The sequence below is a fragment of the Typopeltis vanoorti genome, chromosome 21 (genome assembly GCF_054136105.1).
Source record: "Typopeltis vanoorti isolate ZY-2024b chromosome 21, IOZ_Tvanoo_1.0, whole genome shotgun sequence".
In the NCBI taxonomy this organism is placed as follows: domain Eukaryota; kingdom Metazoa; phylum Arthropoda; class Arachnida; order Uropygi; family Thelyphonidae; genus Typopeltis; species Typopeltis vanoorti.
The window spans coordinates 79017653-79035674 of record NC_143569.1 but is presented as its reverse complement, the minus strand read 5'-3'; the positions used below and the strand labels follow the sequence as shown (position 1 = coordinate 79035674).

General features: G+C 33.6%; 1 protein-coding gene across 3 annotated transcripts in view; it reads left to right on the top strand.

The window, feature by feature from the left end:
• Positions 1-18022, top strand: part of LOC150095019 (protein deacetylase HDAC6-like) — a 694680-nt gene that overhangs the window by 76032 nt on the left and 600626 nt on the right. The gene's annotated exons all lie outside the window — the stretch shown is intronic.

Genomic DNA, 18022 nt, shown 5'->3' with positions numbered 1-18022 from the left:
CTTTAGAGATAAGAAAAATCTACTTAGTCTTAAAACATTTTAAATTTGTTTTCATTGTTTCACGCCCCCATTAACAAAACCTACGGCCCCCAGTTTGGGAAGCGCTGGTCTAGTATATTTAAACTGAATTATAATTTCTTTACCATTTTTTAATAATTCATTATTGATATTATATAGACCTAGTCAATTTTTTAATTGCATTTTCAATTTCTGTTATTTCAGTTTTCGTTCTGTTATATTTATTTCTTCTTCTTGATTTGTTTGTTTACCTAGGTTCTACTTTATTTCAATTGTTTGGTTATAAAAGTTTTTAAAATAATTTTCTAATTCCTCTATTTCTACTTTTAATATTGGGATATATTCTGCTTCTTCCTTCTTTTGTGTATTTTGAAATCTCCACATTTGTTTCTGTATACCATAGAAATCATGTTCAAGTTCTTTTGTATATGATTCCCAAAATTGATTTTTGCTTTCTATCTTCTTTTGATTAACTTTATTTCTTATTTCTTTATATTCGTTCTAATTATTTGGTGTTACGTATTTGTATTTACTTTTTATATTTATATTCTCTTTTTTCCTTTTATTCTTTATTCTATTTTTACTTCTTACGTGTACCAGGAGTTATCTCCTGCAAATTTATTTAATTTTAAATGACTGCGCCAGCTGGTGATTAATTCCTGATTCTTAGGTCTACTTCAATGACTATCACTATAATAATACTTAATAACGGGAACACGAGGTATGCAGTCGCGGCTCCCCCCCCTTTCTCTCACACAAATGTTTCCCCCTTCACTTACACAGGTTCGTAATTTTAATAAGTGGTAGGTCAGTCTCAGTTAACAGAACATACAAAGTTTGATCTAAAACAATGCATTTTAATACTACTAATTAGAATATACATGAAATCAAGCAAAGGTATTAGTATACAATAATTACATTTCTGCACACATGTACTGAGCTCATTCAATCTCTTACGTTCTTCTTATTATACAAGGTTATATAATCCTAGCTCAGGAGCATTATTCAATCATCGTTATTCCATTGGTTTGCTCTAGGATTGAATGATGCTCCTGTTATTATGTTAGTTCTGGCAATACTAAGTTATTCAAAATTCATACATGATATTTCGCTTAATCTTATTTGTCACAAATCACATGAGAGTCAATTTCCTTGCTGTTAGATTTACGCAATTCATAGGTCCAATGTACAAAGCTGTATTTTCAATCAATGCTTTTTGCATAACATTTCCTTTCTTAAACTGTCTTATTAAAAGTTCTCGCGTACATATTTTATAAGTCACAGCAGGAAGGTCACACCTAGACGTTTGGTCCAAAAGGATCTATGAGTCAAGTTGAGTCTAGTAGGGCTATACCTAAGGTTTTCTTTTCCTTTCCCTTACAGCACTTCTTAAGCATATAGGTAAGAATTGTTTGGCTTACTGATTAGTTTCCCTGGTTTTATGGCTATTCTTTCCTCGGATGCAACAGGATTTCCTTGTCGTCTCCGCTGTTTTTCTTTGTTGAATCCTACGAAGTAGTTACATTGGCAGTAACTCACCAATGGCCCTGTCTGCTGGTTTCTTGTTGTACAGTTGGAAGACTTGTACGTGACGGAACCCACTGCAACGTGGAGGGCTGCTGGAAACTGGCGTCAAGCATCCTCTGCCTTAACGGCTTTCTCACTGGCACACAGGAAAAATGCAGGAAACAAGAGCGTTTGAAGAGCACGCAGTGCTTATATCATGCTGGCGAGCGCCCTCTCTCACTATCGACGTCACTCACACAGCCATCTTTGATTGGTCTCATAGGGTCACATTCTTTCCTCGACAGCCTTCTTGACGGAACTCTTACTGCCGAGCTTACTGGATGACATCTCGGATTTTCTGAGTCATGGACTGATACGTAATGATGAGACCCTCCGCTGATTGGTTAACAACTCTGAAGTCACTTAACATAAATTTTTCTGTGTCGGGCATGATTTATAATAGCTTTTGGATTACTTTACAATAATATTATTGATTGAATTGTTACAGTCTCAAATTACATTTTATTCATTGCTTCTATGCCTTTGCTCTTGAGAGCTCAAGCATGTCTTTATCTTAAGTGAGTAATTTCTCATGTTGTGGCTGAAACAAATGGCGGTCACAGAGTGGGCCAGTTATTTCCGACACAACAGTAGATAATTTTTTTTTCTTTTGTTAATATTTTTATTTCTTCGTTAAACCATGGAGTCCATCTTCTTAATTTTGTTATTCTTTTTTTTTTTCTTTATCCCTAATACTTCTGTTTGCTATTTCAGTTAAATTTCTTTTTTAAAAAATTATCCAATTATCTTCCACATGTTGTTTGCTGCTTAATGGGCTATCTTATAACTTTTGTTTTAATCTATTGTAGTATAATGTTTTTATATTTTCTTCTTTTAATAATTCTACTTTAAATTTTATAGGCTTATGTAGTTCAGTGAAAGTAGTGCTTGAGTCCTCCACACTTGGTTGCTCAAAATTAGACTTATGTTCAAGTCTAGTTGCCAACTGGAGGAACGTTTTCTAAGCCTATTTTCAACCAGTTCCCGAGTTAGTCAATCTCTGGCACAGGCAAGCGGGATTTTCCTCCTGGAAACTTGGGTTTTTCATCCCGTAAACTCAAGAAAATCAACTGTGGTGCTCACAGTATTTCTGACAGTAACATATCCTGTTAGTGTTAGGTACCAAGAAATGGCAGCACTTGTTTGCCGGCGTCTTCATCGATGGATGCCTATAATTAGTGATAGACATGGGCAAGCTATCTCTGATTGGCTACTGGTGGAGATTGAACTGTCCACTCAGTTTCCAAAAGCTAGATAGGGTGTAAAGGCCTCACCTACTCCCTATAAGGGAATAAAAGGCGTTAGCTGATTTTTTATTTTATTTTTTTATTTTATTTCGGCATTGTGTTGATTTTCTTTAGATTTTATTTGCACCCTCTTGTAAAGTCTTAGTTTACATATTAACAGATTGTGATCACTTCGAATTTCTGCTGATATTAACACTCTAACATCTTCTATTTCTGGTGGATGTATTAGTTTGTTACATATAATATAATCTATTATGGATTCCTGTTCTCTTGTGTTTCCAAAAGTTATTTTATGCTGTTTTTTATGTTGATAAAATGTATTCATTATTTTTAACTTATTATTTGCACAGAATTGTATCACTGTTTCTCCATTATTATTTATAGGTTCTTCATCACATGTTTGCATAATTCCATTTCTTGGTATATTTCCTATTCTTGCATTTAAGTCTTCCATTATAATTAATTTTTCATTTGGTTTTATTTCTTGTATTATTTGTTGTAAGTCCTCATAGCTTCTGTTTTTTCTTTTCTTCCTTCTTTTGAGGCATATATACTGTAATTATATATTTTTTTTATCTCTATCAGATTTTATCCTAACTGTTAATATTTTTTCGTTTATATATTTATATTCTTCTGTATTTTCATTTAGCTCTTTATGTATCACTATTCCTACTCCAGCTTCAACACTATTTTGTTTTTTTACTCCACTGTATATAAATATATAGTCTTGTATATTCATTGTTCCATTTCCTTTTTTCTTTGTTTCTGTTATGCAGCATACTTTAATATTTCTTTTGGCTATTTCTTGTATAAGTTCTTCCTCTTTTCCATTAATCGCTCTTACATTCCATGTTGCTAGTTTTATTATTGTGTATTGTTTTCTTTTCCGTTTCCAATCGATATCCAATTTTTCTATCCAGTTCATGTTTATCTTGGTTTCTCAAGCAGTATTGTTTTATGCCTAATGACGAGTTGCTAGCTCAATCACCAGACGCCTTCCACATTAGCTGAGAATTTTGATATAGCCTTCATGCCTAGGGTCACCCTGGCATGAAAGCTACATCCTTCTGGAAGATCAAGCTTCCAACATACTTCACCTACATCTCCTGTTCACCTCTTCACCACGATGAAGTGTGGGTAGGATTTAGAGAGTCACCATCATGCATATTAAGGATTTAGGCCTAGCATGGCCTGTTCCGGCCTTAGACGTTATCGTTGAATCGTTTAAGAGGACGTCCTGGTTTTCTTTTTCCTAATGGCTTGTACTTTAAGGCTGGTTTTGGTAATCTCTCTGTTTTCATTCTTTGAACGTGTTCCATCCATTTATATTTATATTTTTTAATTTTTTTCTATTACTGCTTCTTGGTTTAATTCTTTCATAATTTCTTCATTTCTTTTGTGATCAAATAGGTTTGAATTTCAAATAGAAATGAAGTTTATTTCTCATAAACTTCATTTCTGCTGTTGTTAATCTTTGTTTGTCTTTTTGTTTTATTGTCCAGATTTCGCTTCCATACATTAAGACTGGCAGGGCTAATGTATTGTATACTTTTAGTCTGGTTTGTTTTTGAACTAGGTTTGGTTTAAATATAGAGTTAATTGCACCTGTTATTTTTAAATATTTCGCAATTTTTACATTTATATCTTTTTTCATTTTCATATGTGATCGTATATCCTAGGTAGTTAAATGAATTCACCTGTTCTAAGATCTTGTTATCTATTACTCTTTCAGTTCTTGCTGGATCTTATCCTTTAAAGGCCATAATTTTGATTTTTCTGTTGATATTATCATACCATAATCTTTAGATATCTCATTTACATCTAAAATAGCTTTCTGTAGTTTATCTTCAGAATTTGTAATTATTATTTGGTCGTTGGCAAAGAGGAGAGTGTTTAAGTTTACTGTTAGGAGAAAGTTTAATTCCTTGATGTAAATTTTTATTCCATTTTATTATTATTTCATTTAAGTAGATATTAAAAAGAGTTGCTGAGAGGGGACATCCCTGTCGGACCCCTTGGCTTATCTCTCTTGTATATGATAGCTCGTGATTTAATATTATTTGTATTTGATTATTTTCATATATACTTGTTGATAGCTTTTAGGATATTATTTGGTATTTGTCTTTGCTTTAATATGTTAAATTATATGTTTCTTTTAACTTTGTCAAATGCTTTTTCAAAGTCAAATGCGATAAATGCAATATGTGTTTCTAAGTTGTATTCTCTTCTTTTCTCTATTATTAATTTTAGGCAAAAGGCTGGGTCTATACATGATCGTCCTTTTCTAAATCCATTCTGTACTTCTAAAATAAAGTTTTCGGAATATTTCATTAGTTTGCTATTTAAGATTCTGCTATATATTTTGTAACAGGAATTTAGTATACTGATACCTCTATAGTTTTTAGGGTCATCTCTATTATCTTTTTTAAAGATAGGAATCACAATTGCTTTTTTCCATTCTATTGAGGGGGGGGGATACCAGTTGAATAAATTCATCATCATCATCATCAAATTCCTGCCATGAACCCTCAAGGGGTGTACAGGATATGATAGTACCACATGAAAAAATTACATCATTACTAACTTCCTATCTACAATTTTCCTCCAAATCAATCTGTTACTTGTCAAGACTCCAACATTATCAGATCTTATATTAATATCGTCTAAGGCACTTTGTACCGTATCATTCCACCTATATCTTGGTCTACCTCTGGTCGTTTTCCTGCCAACCTGGCAGAGAACACTTGTTTTGCTAATCTTTCCTCTCCCATTCTATTTAAGTGACCATACCACCTGAGATTAGCTCTGCTAACATATTCCTGGATGCTGACAATGTCAAGTTCTTTCCTAATATCCTTGTTTTTAATATGATATTGCCATTGATGCCATCTGTTCACACCTCTAATCTTTCTCAGGACTCTCATATCTGCGGTCTCTAGTATTTGGTAAAGTGTTTTACTTCTGACCCAGCTCTCAGATCCATAAGTTAAAACTGGTTTGAACACTGTCTTGTATACAGTTAATTTAGTGTTCCAACTAATTTCTCTCTTATTCCATATGAATTTATTCAATTGACTTCCCACCATACCAGCTTTGCTGATTCTGTTGTCTGTTTCTATATTTAATTTACCATCTTCACTAAAAATCATGCCTAAGTAGCTGAACTGTTTTACTTGTTCTACAGGTTCTCCATTCACAACACAGCTGACATTTTCAATGATTCTGCCTATTTTCATTGTCTTTGTCTTTTTATTGCTGACCTTCATACCATATCTATTACAACAGTTATTCAATTTAGTCAGAGAATCTTGCAGACTTGTAGCGGATTTATTTAGAAGTATAATAACATCATCTGCATAAAGCAAAGAGCTGACATTAACATCTCCAATTTTGATATCATGTTTAATACTACTTTCCTTCATAATGTGTTCCATATAGATAATGAATAACAGAGAGAATAATGTACATCCTTGTCTCACACCAGATTTAACATTAAACCATCTTCCTGTACTTCCTTCAATTCTAACTGCTGACTTACTCAAATAAAGACTAAGTATTGCTTGATATAATGTCCCATTGACACCATATAACTGCAGCGTATTGAATAGCTTCTCTCTTGGCACCTTGTCATATGCCTTTTCCAAATCGACAAAACTCAAATAGAGATCTTTGTTATATTCCCATGATTTCTCCACTATTTGTCGTAAAATGAAGATCTGATCCTGACAGCCTCTATTTGGCAGGAATCCAGCTTGTTCTTCACCAAGCTTTTCTTCCACAATTCTTCTCAATCGTTTCTCAAGTATACTTGCGTAGATCTTGCCAGGAACACTTAGTAGGGAAATACCTCTGTAATTCTCACATTCAGTTTTATTTCCCTTTTTATATATGGGTACTATGAGAGCTCTACTCCAATCATCGGGAATTCGTCCCTCTGTCCAGGCTTTCTGAACAATGTAGTGCAGCCACTGTAAGACTTTTATACCCCCATACTTCAGCATTTGTGGTCGAATATCATCTACTCCTGCTGCCTTTCCACATTTTAAGCCTTTGATGTCTTTTTCTACTTCAAGTATGGATATGTATTCCTGACTGCATGCCTGGTCAGTGTTTTTTACCACTGTGCTGTCATCACTGCTTGTTTTATTTAGCAGTTTTTCAAAGTAATTACTCCATTCTTCAAGGATATCTTTTTCTCCCATTTTCATGTCACCTTTGTCATCTCTAACTCCTTTTACAGCACTCTTTCCTCCATTCTTAAGCTTCTTCAACAACCTCTAGAATATTTTGCCACCCTCTTGATATTTATTTTCTATATTCTTGTGAAAGTCCTCCCATGACTTTTGTTTAGCTAGTTTTATACAGTGTTTTGCTTTTTTACATTTGTCTGTGTATTCTCTAAGAGCACAAGCTGACTTGTTTGCTAGGAACTTTTGATATGCTTTCTTCTTTTCCTTCACTGCCTCTTTAACTTCCTGTGTCCACCATGGAGTTCTAATTTTTCTATCCTTGCAGACAACTTCACCACATGCCTCTCTAACTGAATCAATCAACGCTTTCTTCAAGGCTTGCCACTGAATCTCCAAGGTTAGATTCCTGTTCTCAAACTCTTTCAATTTTTCTTCAATAATCTTTGTGTATTTTAGTCTACAGTTCACATCTGAGAGCTGCTCAACTTTTATTCGCTTTAAAACTTTCTTACACGTTATTCTTTTCAATATGAAATTCAATTTTATCCCGCTCAAGACTAAATAGTGATCACTTCCAATTTCAAATCCTCTGTACACTCTGGTGTCCTGCACCAGGGAGAAAACATCACTATCAACAATAACATAGTCAATGAGACTTTTCTTTTTCCTTGCCTCTTCTCTCCATGTGAATTTGTGCACATTTTTATGTTGGAACATGGTGTTAGTAATAACCAGTCCATGTCCTGAGCAGAAATCCAACAGATATTTGCCATTATATATATATATATATATATATATAAAAAAAATAACAAAGATCTGTATTTAAGTTTTGTTGATCTGGAAAAGTCATATTACAAGGTGCCAAGAGAGAAGCCATTCAATACGCTACAGTTATTTATTTATTTATTTATTTTTAAATAACTTTTTTTAATTACGCTACAGTTATATGCCATCAATGGGGCATTATATCAAGCAATACTTAGTCTGTATTTGAGTTGTAATTTGGCAGTTAGAATTGAAGGATGTACAGGAAGATGGTTTAATGTTAAATATGGTGTGAGACAAGGATGTACATTATCCCCTCTGTTATTCATTATCTATATGGATCACATTATGAAGGAAATGGTATTAAACATGATATCAGAATTTGAGATGTTAATGTCAGCTCTTTGCTTTATGTGTACGATGTTATACTTCTGAATAAATCTGCTACAAGTTTGCAAGATTCCCTGACTAAATTGAATAACTGTTGTAATAGATATGGTATGAAGGTCAGCATTAAAAAGACAAAGACAATGAAAATAGGTAGAATTGTTGAAAAGTCAACTGTGTTGTGAACGGGGAACCTGCGGAACAAGTAAAACATTTCAGCTACTTAGGCACGATTTTTAGTGAAGATGGTAAATTAAATATGGAAATAGACAACAGATTCAACAAAGCTGGTATGTTGGAAATCAATTGAATAAATTCATATGGAATAAGAGAGAAATTAGTTGGAACACTAAATTAGCTGTATACAAAACAGTGTTCAAACCAGTTTTAACTTATGGATCTGAGAGCTGGGTCAGAAGTAAAACACTTGACCAAAGACTAGAGACCGCAGATATGAGAGTCCTGAGAAAGATTAGAGGTGTGAACAGATGGCATCAATGGCAATATCATATTAAAAACGAGGATATTAGAAAACAACTTGACATTGTCGGCATCCAGGAGTGCAGAGCTAATCTCAGGTGGTATGGTCACTTAAACAGAATGGGCGAGGAAAGATTAGCAAAACGAGTGCTCTCTGCCAGGTTGGCAGGAAAATGACCCAGAGGAAGACCAAGATATAGGTGGATTGATACAGTACAATGTGCCTTAGATGATAGAGAATATAAGATCTGATAATGATAATATTGGAGTCTTGACATGTAATAGACTGATTTGGAGATAAATTGTAGGTAGGAAGTTAGTAATGATGTAAATTTTTCATGTAGTCCTATCATATCCTGTACACCCCTTGAGGGTACATGTCAGGAATTTGATGATGATGTCTTCCTGTTTCCCTCCCCCCCTTACACCACACTGCCTCATAACCGTTGCGACTATTTTGCTCTTTGATGTCTGCCTTATATGGACTTAATTCGACGTTGAAAGTTTATTTTTCACTAGGTTAGACTATAATAAATTTAGTTTAATCCTTTATCCAAGTGTGAGCAAACAAAGTTTGCGCCTGAAAATATCTTGAGGACTGAATATAGTGTTGTACTATCTTACCTGGATAAGTAGTGCAACACCAGGGCAACTCGTAGCAAAGGTGGAGCAAGATACCAACACTCCTATCCCAGTATCTCCCATAATGCAAAACACATCTCCTTGTGGATATGTCTACTGTTATGCATTAAGGGATTGGCCACTACCCAGACTAGTTTTGACCTTTATTGAGGTCTCTTCAGTGGGAGTCAGGCCCAGAGTTGGAGATACCAGGCAGAAGCAGTAGCAAGTCATCTTTACATATAGATGTAGCCAAAAGGTTTACACCTTTTTTTATTAAATTACTCTGGATTTAGAGAAAGATGTTGAAAGTTTATTTTTTCACTAGGTTAGACTATAATAAATTTAGTTTAATCCTTTATCCCAGTGTGAGCAAACAAAGTTTGCACCTGAAAATATCTTCAGGACTGAATATAGTGTTGTACTATCTTACCTGGGTAAGTAGTGCAACACCAGGGCAACTCGTAGCAAAGGTGGAGCAAGCCTAAAAAAAGGTGTAAACCTTTTGGCAACTTCTATAGGTAAAGATGACTTGCTACTGCTTCTGCCTGGTATCTCCAACTCTGGGCCTGGCTCCCACTGAAGAGACCTTAATAAAGGTCGAAACTTGTCTGGGTAGTGACCAATCCCTTAATGCATAACAGTAGTCATATGCACAAGGAGATGTGTTTTGCATTATGGGAGATACTGGGATAGGAGTGTTGGTAGCTTGCTCCACCTTTGCTACGAGTTGCCCTGGTGTTGCACTACTTATCCAGGTAAGATAGTACAACACTATATTCAGTCCTCAAGATATTTTCAGGCGCAAACTTTGTTTGCTCACACTGGGATAAAGGATTAAACTAAATTTATTATGGACTTAATTCCTCTGCTATCATCGGCAGCACTCCCTCTCCCTTCTTGTCCTTTCTATCCTCGCAAAAAAATACTGTATCATTCCATATCTATTCCTATTAGGATATCATCTTCATTCAACCATGATTTACTTATTCCAGTAATATCAATATCAACGACAGCCTAACAATATCAATTACATGGTGGGGTATTTTTACAGACCTTGTGGATTGGTCACTACTGATGAAGAAATTCATCACAAATAGAGACGATGGGTGCGAAAAGAGTAATCATAATGGGAGACTTTAATTATCTAAATATTGATTGGGTAGTAGTAAAATCTAATGAGAAGAATGAAACTGAGTTTATTGAGTTGTTGCAGACAACTTCATCAAGCAGCATGTGACAGAAGGAACTCGAAGTGAAAGATTGTTTGATTTGATTATAGTGTCAGGGGATGTTTCAGTTAAAGACGTAACTATTCTGCCTCCAGCTGGTGACAGTGATTAATGCAGTACTCACTTGGGAAGTGACTAAGTTTATGAATGTTCTTTTCAGAAAAGGTTACATGCTAAACTACAAAACAGGAAATTATGACCAACTGAGAAGTATACTGAGTTCATAGGAATGGTATTAGTCACTGGATAGGAAGAATATCGACAGTGCATAGGAAGCATTTAAAAAATACTTAAATAACGAAATATCTGAATGTGTCCTGAGAGTTCAAATAATAAATAGGTTAGAAGTCAAATGGATGTGTAATCTTATTAAGCAAGAGATTTGTAAGAAACGGATAGTAAGGATTTGTAAGAAAACTGAGAAGGTGTGACTAGGTGAGCTAACATTTTGAACTCACTCAGCACCTAGCATCTGTGATTGGTTATTGTGTCAACCAATCCAATTGAATATTGTCACCTGGCATGAACACATGTTTTATTGCAACAATAAAGCACATGCTCCTGTTTTTAGTTCATCTTTTTCTGATTTGTGAAAAAAATGAACTGTTGTGAACAGTGTCCGGTGTTCGTTTGCCCTCTGTGTCTAGTGAATTACTGAGTGAAGTGTGAGTTGTAAATTTATAGTGAAACAAATTTAAATAGAAAAATACATTTTTAAAAGGTAAATGTATGTAATTTAATATTATTTTACGTATTAGTTTTATGATTTTTTTTGCTTTTAAACCAAAATAATTTGATTTAGTATTTTGGGATTAATTAGTTGATTTTTAATAAAATATGCTGGCCAATTTTTTTATGTATGAAATTGTGCTAAAAACTGTATTAATTCCGAATACTTTTTTTTTTCCAAGAATTAAAGATCATTAAAATCGATGTAAAATGAAAATAACTTATTTATAGTTTACATTGAGAAATAATTACATAAAAAAATGCTAAAAGATGTTTATTGATGTAATTATTTAATTACATCAATAATCATAAAAATTTATTGATGTAATTATTTGTCTCCAAGCCCCCCCCCGGAAAATTTTCTGTAGATGCCCATGCATATAATCAAATTGATGTGAAATTTGTAGTCCAGGTTGCATAACCCACACAACAGCACACCCAACCGAAATGGGCACATGAAGCTGTTAAACTGTGAATGAAATTGTTTTGTATATTTTTGTTTTTGTTTTTTGTTCATTCACATTTAACATAATATACCATATACCAAGCAAGACTTGTGTAAATATTATTTAATGTAAACAACTTATTTTACAATTTAATATTCATATAACTACCTTAATTTTGTCTAATATTTAATTATTTAATCAAAGATATATGTATTAATAATAAAAATACTGTATTAAATATTATTAAGCTATTTTATTTATTACTATGTTAATATAAGAATTTGTATTTGATAATTTAACTGCGCATTATTTGAAATGTAAATATTCTCTATTTATTCCTGTTTGTAGAAATTTAACATTATGTAATAGCTCAATTTTATTATATTTTGTTTTGTTGTCATGGAAACGTATGTAAGTGAACGAGCACGTTTTTGGAACAGAACGTGGGGAGAAAGCTGAAAGTTTACTAAAAAGGAATTAGTTAAAGAGATCACGAGAAGAATTTAGGCGGGAAAAACGGATATAAAAAGAGAGGAATGCTGGAAAAGGGGGAGCATTAGAGATTTATTGGAGAGGGATTGGCATTAGGTTGGAATCTGAGCATTTGGCATTCGAAAATCACAGTGCGATAATAGCGAGTCGGCAAGTCACTCAAGCAGCTAAATAAAGTCTACTAGTCGAGAAGTGGTTAGCTTATAAGTTTTGGAATAACAAATAAAGCTATGGAAGATAGCTAAGTGATTACAGATAGACTAGCGATTGCTTGAGTTGAGATTTAATTTCAGGGCCGACCTTTCAAGGACACACGGAAACTTGAAGCATAGCACGAAGTAACTAGAGAATAATTAGAGGCAACAGAGTTGTGTTTAATGATAGCGGTGTCAAGAATTATAGTACCTAAAGGATTAAATTGAATGTCAAAGGAGTAGGCAACTGTGCATATAAAACTTCAAGTTAAGGAATTATTGTGTGTTACCTTAGTACAAGAGTTGTTAATAGAACACTGAAATAGTTAAATAATGTCAAATGTAGTACAAGCGTTTTGATCTGTGCAAGAACGTTGATTGTATGTATTGTGACCGTTAATTAATTCAGTTGTTGCATAGAAGATTTATTTAAATGAGTGCCATATACTGTTTAAGTGTTACAGTTATAAAAAATGTTTGTGTGTAAGTTAATGAAGATAGAAGATTATCGGTAAGATTATTCCAACCATTAGTATTCCTATAAAGAGATGTGAGTGTGTTTCATCGTAGAATTTCCTTATGTTAACAGTAACTATGGCGATGATTAACTGAAGTGTAAAATTAAAAGTGTTTGTTTGTAAAGAGGTGTTACTGAAATTTTTGTCGTATTTGGAACTTAAAGAACTGTGAGAAGACTGTATTAGAGATAACAGATTTAAAATTATCTGAGTTTGTATGACAGTATTATCAGAAAGGCTGAAGTGTTTATAATAATTTATTTAGTATTTTGATCTTGAGTGTATAATTTGTGATTATAAAATTAAATATTTGTTTTTGTTAATCAAAAGTTGTATTTTGCCTGAATCTCTTTTACTGCACCATTCATAAAATATTCGAGCCAAAGCAGGTAAATTAAGTAAGTTAAATATTCTTGGCCAGTATATATTTTAAGGAGAAATAGTTGAAGGTTGATTTATCTTCAATTCTTGAACTAATTCAGATATAAAGTGGCGCAGTCTTTAAATATAAATTTTCTTTATATTTGAATTAGAAATCAACTTACAACTTATCAATTAATTAAGAACATCGTATGTTCTTAATTAATCTTAATTGTTCTTAAGAATGTCGGATCCAAAGTAAGGATTGACAAGAAGTAGGATCCAACAAAGCCACTGATATATATATATATATATATATATATATAATTAAGAGAAAATATTGCAATAAAGAATTTTTATAAAAGCATGACTTGGTTTATGTTAAGTGGTTAAAATTTTTAATCTATATCTCCTCCAGAGATTTTTATTAAAAATAAAAATACCTTGTTGCAACTTCTATAGGTAAAGTTGATATGGCTCCGTATTACTATAACCTTGGTATTTAGGGTGTAGCTACTCACTGAGGAGACCTCAAAAAAGGTTGAAACCGGTCTGGGTAGTGACCCCACCCATAATGCATTGCAGTATACATCTTCTAGTGAGATGTGCTTTACATTATGGGAAAATACTAAGAATAGTGATCAGAGCTTTACCCACCTTTACAGTGAGTTGCCCTGATGTTGTATCATCTTTAGACTTGAACTTTGTTTCAGGTGCAAACTTAATTGTTTGCATACTTGGGATTAGGAGTTAAAATAACCAAGTTTATAAAATAACTTGGTTATCCTAATATACAATATCCCCAAGTTAAAAATTTTATTATATATATATATAAATAAAAGGAGCGAATATTCTGGGTGTGCTAGGTGTGCGGTTCACGCCCACGGAAGTGATATCACTGATATTATATTTTAGCATTTATTCCTGTTAAAGACTCCCCTAATTTCCTGACTTCACGCGATTCCTAAAATTAAACACAATATACATTATACTAATGCTTCATGAAGAGGCCACTTTTTGACGCATAAATATTGTATTACATTCGCGTTAAGAGCAGATGTGCGGTCACAAACACTGACACACTTGAGCCATTTAAACAGACGTGCAGATGGCTTAGCGTGTCAAATTCCTAACGTTCCAGTGATTTTAAACGGCTCAGAAGGCGAGGCACGGTGTGCTGAGACAATAGCACCCAGAAGTGGCCGTGATTGGTTATTGTGTGAAGCAATCCAATCGAACGTTGTCATTTGTCATAGTTGCTGTTTTTGTTTTCCGTATCTGTTAAAGTGTGAAGTGTGAACTGACGTATTTATGACACTGATATAGATGAGTTTTTAATATATATTTATAATTTCTATAAATAATTTATAACTTTTTTGTCCACACAATGACAAGGGGAAACAGTGTTGATGATGTACTAAATGTCCCATTTTCTGCCAGAGCTTTCGTGGATTGTATGATTATAGTCGAATGAGGTTGGACTTGTGCATAATAAGTAAAACAAGTTATTTCAGCCTTTCTTTGGTTCAGTCCAGAAAAATAATAATTTCCCAAGTGATTACGTTTTCCGATTTCTATTGTTATTATTATTATTCGACACCTCCAGGGCGTCCAAAGACTCATCTATGGAGGGCACCTACTCTACAACTCAATCAATCCTCCTACTACAATGAACCGCATATTATATGGCTGTATTTAAAAATATCAAAATTTAAATTATCTGTGTCTCACTCTAGTATTTGCCAGTGATGATTAATCTCGCTATGAAGCATAAATCCTTTTTGCTTCTCACATAAACGGTGCCCGTCATAGCTATTGTTCATTTGACCTTTATGTTTTCCATATATGAAATTATATTAATTGATAAATTAAAGTATTCAAAGTTATCCTACAATTAATTGCATTGAACCAATTAAGATGAGCGAAGATGTGCTATGCTCTCTTAAAACTTTCGTTTATCGATAAAAATACAATCGTACGGTCACATTGACGTGAATTTTGTAGAATTTTGAACTTTGCATAAGCCATGGCAGCACACTCAACTGAAATGGCCATGGGACGCCACTGATATATATATATATATATATAGACACACATACACACACAGGGTGTCCCATAATTCTTAATGCAGTTTTAAACTTGAATAGGTCAAGCATTATAAAAGTTACAGATTTATAGTATATAATAGCTTAAAGAGTATGTAATTAAGTTTTATCTAAATGATTTGTTTCTTATTAGTGCTCAACATGACTGACATCTTGTTCAATGCATGTAACTAGGTGATTTTTGAAGTTCTGGAAAACATTTAATAGTTGCTGAGCAGTGACTACGTTAGACTTTTTCTTAAGTTCATCGAGAGAAGCAGGTTTTGAAGCATACATGATGTGATCCCTTAAGAAAAAGTCTAACGGAGTCAGGTCAGGTGACTGAGGTGACCATGCAAGAGAACCTCCTCTACCGATCCATCTGTCTGCGAAAGTGTTATCCAGAAACTCTCATACCTATGTTACATTGTGACAGGTTGCCCCATCCTGTTGGAAAATGGTTTTATTCATAAGATTTAATCTCTTTAATTTGGGAATAAAAAAATTCTGAAGCATTGTTAAATAAGATTCATTCCTGACAGTGGGCTCATCGAAAAAGAATGGGCCGATAATGCAACACCTCCTAACCGCTCACCACACATTAACTTTTGGCGAATCTCTTTCATGTTGCCACATTTCCTGAGACTTCTCTGTACTCCAAATATGGCAATTGTGATGGTTAACTTTCCCACTTATGTGGAATGTTGCTTCATCTGAAAAAGTCAACATGTCAATAACATTTGTGTCTTTATCAGTTGACAGAAATCTAACCTGGCATGATAATCCTCCTCTTGTATCTTTTGAACAGTTCTAATTTTGTAAGCATGTTTATGGAGTTGTCTGGTTAGAATTCTGTGCACTGTGGTTTTGGTACATTTAACTCAGCAGCAGCACGTCGCACTGATTTCTTGGGACTCTTATCAAATGCCCTTTTTGATTTTGACCACATTCACTTCCCTCGATGAATGCCTCCCTGATCTGGGTTTGTCATGAATTGATCCAGTTTCTTTGAATTTTTTCATCCAGTTATTAACTAAATTTCTGTGGGGAGCCTCCTTATTATAATGGGCAGAGAATTTTCTTCTTACTGCTGTTATGGACATGAGTTCAGCAAGCCACAGGACACAGTTGACTTTTCTTCAAAATTTGCCATCTTCAGTCACATCAGTTAAAAAAAAATAAGAAAAATGTAATGAAATAATAATATTCATTCATCAAAAATTCTAATAGTTATACTTTCAAATGGTATTTATTGCGACTCTGTAGCTGTAATACTTTTGAAGCAGTTAAAGATCAAAACTGCACTAATTATGGGACACCCTGTGTATATGTATGTATGTGTGTATATATAGTGGAAAAGATCTAGATGCAAGACTATAGAAGATGAAACAAGACTTGATGTGGAAGAAATTGGTCCAACTATATTAAAAGATGAATTTGAATGGGCACTAAATGAATTATCGATCAACAAAGCACCAGGCATTGATAACATCCCCTCAGAATTAATAAAATATTCAGGAAACATAACTAAGTCATACCATTTCAGGATCATAAAGGATATATATGAAATGGGAATTATTCCCAAAGATTTTGCATAAAGATGTTCTATCATATCCATTTCTAAAGTAAATAATGCAGACGAGTGTGAAAATCATCGAACAATAAGCTTAATATCACATAATTCGAAAATGCTACTAAAAATTATACAAAGAAGGCTGAAGAGTATATTGGCAATGACCAGTTTGAATTCGGGAAACAGCAGGGGACAAGAGAAGCAATCCTATCTCTAAGAACAGTTATTGAAAGAAGATTTGACAAGAGAATACTCTGATAGTCTTTCTTGACTTGGAGAAAGCCTTCAATAGTATTGACTGGAACCAGATATTTCACCTCCTAAAAACAATAAAGATAGATTGGAGAGATAGAAGGCTCATATTTAATCTTTACAAGCACCAAGAAGCCTTAATACAAGAAGCAATAAAACAAAAACCACAATAGCAAGAATATGTAGAGATGTAAGACAGGGTTGGTCTCTTTCACCCATGCTGTTTAATCTCTACATTGAAGATGCAATAAATAAATTGAAAGAACTAATAGAAACAGGAATTAAGATAAATGGAATTGATATTAACTGGCTACGGTTTGCGAATGATATAGCAGTAATACCTGATAACGAAGAAAAACTGAAATCCACCCTGACAAAGAGAAGAAATTTTCACACAGTACATCCTAAAAATTAATTATAAGAAAACAAAATTATTAATTACAAGTAAATCAAATCCAATGAAAATAAACCTGGAAATAAATAATAACCTTATACAACAGGTATCCTCTTTTAAATATCTTGGAAGTCTTATCACGGAAGATGGAAGAAACCAATCAGATATTAAAGCATGAATAATCTTGGCCGAAAAGGCATTCTACAACAGAAGAAACATTTTTACCAGTAAAGGACTTAGCACCCAGCTCAAAAAAAGACTGGTGAAAACATACATATGGAGTATTGCATTATATGGTTGTGGGGCATGGATGCTAACAAAACAAGACATCAAAAAGTTGGAGGCATTTGAACTTTGGTGCTGGAGAAAGATGATGAAAATTAGTTGGACAGAAAGAAAAAGTAATGAAGTTCTAAATATAGTTCATGAAGAGCGGTCACTAATGAACCACATCAATAAGAGAAGAAAAAAGCC